This window comes from Akebia trifoliata, chromosome 3, assembly GCF_017979445.1.
Source record: "Akebia trifoliata isolate Shusen 1 chromosome 3, ASM1797944v1, whole genome shotgun sequence".
Classification (NCBI taxonomy): Eukaryota; Viridiplantae; Streptophyta; class Magnoliopsida; order Ranunculales; family Lardizabalaceae; genus Akebia; species Akebia trifoliata.
The window spans coordinates 5,324,890-5,331,056 of NC_141377.1; positions in this window are offsets into that span (position 1 = coordinate 5,324,890).

Consider the following 6,167-nt stretch of genomic DNA (forward strand, 5'->3'; position numbering starts at 1 on the left):
ACCCTAGTAAAATCCACTTATTTTCAATTTTCGAGTTTTTGACAAAAATACATGGAAAGATCAACTAAAAACTTGAGATAACATCTTGTTTAGATGATTTCAACTCAAAAAACCATTCTTGATCGATTTTCATTAAAAAAACTGAGAAAAAAAATGAAAAAATCCTTAATTTTTTACATACATCTTCAAAATAGTTGTGAAAAAAACTCTTGAAAATGACTTATTCTTTTTTTTTAAATCCTTTATGACGTAATGGAGTCTTTGAAACTTGATTGAGATATCAAAAATTCAATTTTTGGATGAAAACAATTAATTTGAACAGTTAGGACATTCAATCATGAGAAATGTAGGAGATGAGGTCCATGGACCATTTAGAAAGAAAAAAAGTTGCAAAATGTCTTGTCAAGCAACTACTTAAAACTTAGGGACTAATTAGAAAGAAAACCCTTCAGCGAGGGTCTTTTAAGTAATTTTGTCTAATTTTATTGTCTTTTCTCTTCTCACGCTTTTCAATAATACTTATAATTTTATCACTTTTATAAATACCCCTCCAATTTTATCAAAAATAGTAACTAAAGGGGTATAATTGAAAAAAAATGATAAAAGTAGGGGTATGAGAGGAAAGACAATAAAGTTGGAAGGATGAAGAAAAAAAATCAATATAGTGGGACTCACATAAAGGGATGAATGAGATGTTTATCCTCGTAACTATAGTAACAATGGGCCTTACAATTGCATTTTATAATATAAATATTTGTTTTCTTATATGAAAATACCACTACTCAATGCTATTGCAAAATATCACTTCTCCTCTAAAGTTCACCTTTTAAAGGAAAATTACTCAGAGAACCCTAATAGAGGGATTTCTTTCTAATTAATCCCTAAATTTTAGGACTTTTCTTAATAGTCCATTTAGTTAAACTTTTCTTCCTAATCAATCCATGAACCCTGTATTCTAAATTTGAACTCACCATTTTCCTCCAATTTTTTTGGAGTTTTAGCATGCCAATCGAGTTTCAAAGTCCCATTCTGATGTAAAGGATTTGAGAGGAACACATAAGTCTTTTTTAAGGGTTTCTTCAATCATTTTAAAGACATGTAAAAAATTAAGATTTTTTTTTATAAAAATTGATCAAGGATGGTTCTTTTGGTTTAAAAATTATTGTAGACAAGTTGTTATATCAAGTTTTTAATCGATATTTTCATGTATTTTAGTCTAAAAATCTTGAAAAACAAAAATGAGTAAATTTTACAACGTCGAGTTCGACAATTTTTAAAAATTATTGGGTTCAATAATAAAAATGTTGATCTCAGACTTTAAGAATTGGTGACCTTGACAACAAATAAAAAGTGGCGATCTTGATAATAGATAAAAAATGGTGAGCTCGACAATAAAAATGTTGATCTCGATAATAAATAAGAAGTGGTTAGCTCGACAATATAAGTTGACCTTGAAAATAATGATAGACTGTTAAGAAATGAACAATTAAGTTACCACCGAAAGATTCAAGGACAATTTAAATGCTTATTTTCATACTTTTTGTTTACTTTAGATTTAGGGTACATTTGATTGTACTTGGAAATTTACTTTTCATAAAATTTGAAATTTGTGAAAAAAAAGTATGGAATTTGGATTTTCAATGAGAAAATTTACCTCCATTTGATTGCATATTGGAAAATGAATTCATTTTTCAAAGTCATTGTTTTTAAATAGAAACGAATACAAATGTTAGTTTAGAAACTAATTATTAACCCAACACTATCTTTATGCGTTCAATATGAAAATCTTCTTGCACATGGAAAAATCACCGTAGTGTTAGGTAGGAAAAATGTTGATTGTCAATTTGCTCTTCAACTGGAGGTCTGATTTTTTTTTCGATCCTTCGATAAAAAGATTCATTCTCCTCGTAAAAAGAATAGGAAGTAGAACCAATAAAGATTTCGTTTCCTGTAAATTTTATTGGAGAAAATGAATCATCTTCAAGTTGTTAACCTTTAAAGTTCAAGTTATTACCTTCTTTGGAAAAATTAACTCTAATGTATTTGACCTATCTCATCCTAATTTCAAGAATAATTTATCTAAACGGTACAGTTTTCAAAATTAATTATCAAAACGATAAATTATAGCAATTAATTCCGAAAAGGTAATTTTACCATTTTCGAAATTAATATTTTTTTATCAAAACGGTAAAAACAGTAAAATGTAAAATTTTTTTATCGAAAATATCTTTTTTTTGTTTTACATATGTATTTACCATTTTAACATTAGAAATAAATTAAAATCAAACTAAATCTTTCTTTTCTTTTTAATCTTCTTAACACTAAATAGAAATATGAAAGAGGAGAGGATTTTTTCATAATTTTAGTCAAAAAAAAAAAGGTATTTTTGATAAAAAAAAAAAATTTACATTTTATTGTTTTTACCCTTTTGATAAAAAATATTAATTTCGAGAACGGTAAAATTACCATTTTCGGAATTAATTGTTACAATTTACCGTTTTGGTATATAGTCAAAATGTGGTATATGTTTTGATAAATTTGCCTAATTTCAATGTACTTTGTTAGAAATCCTAAATTTTTTTACCCAAAATTATATCATTTTACTTCTCCAAAATCCTATCTTGTTCTTGAGCGCCGATCGTTGAATGAGATAGCCTCTTGAGGTTGAAGATAGTAGTAAAAGAAAATTTTAACAAAAGTCGAACATGATGAAAGATTTTGGAGAGAAAATTGAAAATACTAGAAAAAAAAAACTTTAACAGAGGTCAAAGGTGAAATTTTGGAGAAAAAATCAAGGGATTTCTACTAGAGGTTAAAGACGATCAGATGCATGCATTTAGGTCATTTATTTTAGACTTGTGCAAAATACCTATGTCAAGGTGGCATGTCTAAATCAGTGTTTTAAAAACCAGATCGACGGTCCGATTGGGTCCAACCGGATTTATTAATATTATCAGTTGGATTGATTAAAAATCAGAAATCACTTGAGAATCGTCAATTTGATAGAGTAATGGTTTAAGAGGTAAAATATTTCCTTATTTTATAAATAATGATTTTCGAACTCACCTATGACAAACTCCAACGTTAATATTTCCTGACGTGGCATGTACAAGAATAATAGATGTATTTTCTCGAAATACATCTATTATTGCACAAAAAGAGGAATTGTTGCACATAAAGAGGAATTGTTGCACAAAAATGTCTTTTACATTATTATCTTCAAAACGTAGGGTTGTCGTAATTGTTGAAACTATAAATAATATTATAAAGGATTACGAAATTTCTAATAAAACTTTTGCAATTACTTTGAATAATGCAAAAAAAATAATGATGTAGTTGTATTTTTATATAAATTTACATAAGGTTACATGTGTATAATGTACCATCAAGGGTTAGTTCAGATGGCAAGGGCTACTGGGTTTGCTCCTTAGGTCCCTACTTTGAATCTCTATATGCCCTTTAACATGAAAGTAGTTATAGTTAACAGTTGAACACGTATTAGGGTGATTGGCACATGCAGCCTGCCAAAGAAAAAAAAAAACATATGTATAATGTATACTTTATATGAGTTTATATAAGTTTACGCGTACTCGAACCCAAAATCGGAATTAAAACCAAAACCGAAATTTAAGTGAACGAAAAAAAATTCAAAATTTTGAATTTTTGCGTTACTCAAACCGAACCTAGAACCGATTTTAAACTCGAAATTTCCAATTCGATTTTGGTTATTGAGGTTTGATAAAAACTCGACATACTTCAATTCGGTTCTACCTAAATATACATCCCTAGATCCACGTTGGTAAATTCAAATTGATGGGGTTAATTTGTTACTTAACAAACCTTGGAGTGGATCTAACCACGTCAATTTGTAGCATCCAAAAACATGATTTGATGCCATAGGGTCATAAAGGACAAAATTCTAAGAACTTGAAAAAAAACAAAATTAATTTTTAGTTTTAAATTGGGGAGTTCGGTAGACATCCATTTTCAAAAGTTTTGATCAAGCTCAAAAATGATTTTTTTTTTAATTTTATTCTTTTGAATTTGATTATTTTCAGGAAATCTTGAAGAATATGTGTTGGGTTGCCAATTTGATGATCTATGTAGGCCCAAACCCATAGTAAGATTTGACATCTTACTCAGTTAGTCATGTTAGTATGATTTATAAAGTAAGGTTGGTTCAAGTAACAAATCTATTATACAAAAGAGGGTTTTTGTTCTAGTTATAAATATAATTGACAGTGTTAGATCTATTTGGTAAGATCCTAAGGTGGATATTGTTTCCCACTCAAACAAAACAAAAAAAAGCTACCTAAAATCAACTAACTACTTGAAACCACCCCATCTTTCATTTATCTTAAACTATCATTTTCATTTTTGAAACCCAAAACTATTTTTTCAAAAAGGGACTACTTGAAAATTGTTGGAAGGAGAAAAGGTCTTAGGCTCTCCCTCTCCCAATTTTTTTGTTTTTTTGTTTTGTTTTTGGAAGAGGGGGTTGTGATTTTTATTTGTGAGTGTAATTGCCAATGATTTTTTTTTATATATTTAAATTTTGTTTTGTAATTGTCAGATATATTTTTTTCTCGAGCACACATATGATAATTTATTAATAATATGTTATTTCCAATAATAATTTCTCTTTTTTTGGTGGGATTTTCATGAGTAAGTTCATAATACATGTATAGTTTGTTGTGATGGTTAGGAAAGGTTAATTCAATAATTTCAAATAAATGTTATACTTATAAAAAATATTCAACCCACAAACAGTCGGAACTTTATTTTACAAAAGCTGAGTTTTTTTCCCATATAAATATAATTACTTCAGAGTCGATACAAAGGGATAAATGTTTACTATCTATTATACAAACAAGGTTTTGTCCCAGTCATAAACATAATTTATGATGTTATATCTATTTGGCAAGATCTTAAGGTGGATATTGTTTCCCACAAAAATAAAAAAAATAAAAATAAAAAAAACCTAAAACCAATTAACTACCTAAAAGTCTAAAACCACCTCCATTCTCGTAAACCATCATCTCCACTTTTGGAGGGAGGAAAGGTCTTAGTCTCTCTCTCTCTCTCTCTCTCTCTCAATTTTTTTTTTTTTTTTGGGGGGGGGGAGGGGTTGGCGTGATTTTTATTTGTTATTTGTGAGTGTGATTGTCTGTGAAATTTTTATATTTATTATTTTGTTTTAAATTGTTTGAGATATTTTTTTTTCAAGCATAAATATGATAATTTAATAATAATATGTTATTTTCAATAGTAATTTCTCTTTCTTTTATGGGATTTTCATGAGTAAGTTCTTGACACAAGTAAAGTTTGTTGTGATAGCAAGGTAAGGTTAATTCAAGTATTTCAAATAAACTTTATACTTATCAAAAAGATTTGACCCACAAAGTTGAGTTTTTTTCTCATATAAATATAATTATTTTTGTGGCGATACAAAGGGATAAATGCATACTATTATATTATATAACGCATAAATTGATACGACTATCTTGTCAAGCCCAAAAAATATAATAAATTGAATTCTAATTTTTTTAATATGATTTATTCCTTAAAAATCTTGAGAGCTATGATGTTGGATTCCCAAGCACTCCATCAATCGTCCCCAAAAGAAAATTTTCAACCAAAAAAATAAAATAATAGATTAAATTCTTTTCTTTTTATGAAAAATGAACATTAAGCCATCTTAACTAGTAATTTTTTAACATTAGTCACCTTTTGAAATATTTATGAAAATAGTAACTCCTAAACTTAGAAAAAGGTTTTTTTTTAAGTCTATTTTTTATATACAATTTTTTTCCATTGAATCTAAGAGGGCTGTATTTTTTTAATGCTAATTATTTGATATTTTTATGAAATTAATTAAAATTTCAGTTTAGAAGGAATATTCAACATATATGTCAGCGCAGTATATCCAAAAAAAAAAAAAAATCAAGAGATTGAAAATGAATTTTGAACATTTGTTTTATTTGAACCTGTGACAGACTTGGCAGTCACATCTTTTGAAAGAAAGTAAAAGATTTAAGAGCGATTCACCCGATGGATTTTATTACAAAAACACCCCTAGATTGAGTTAAACTAGAATGAAAGATATTTGAGCCAACATTAACTATTAAATTGGCAATCCAACACCTCATTCTCTTTAGATTTCATGG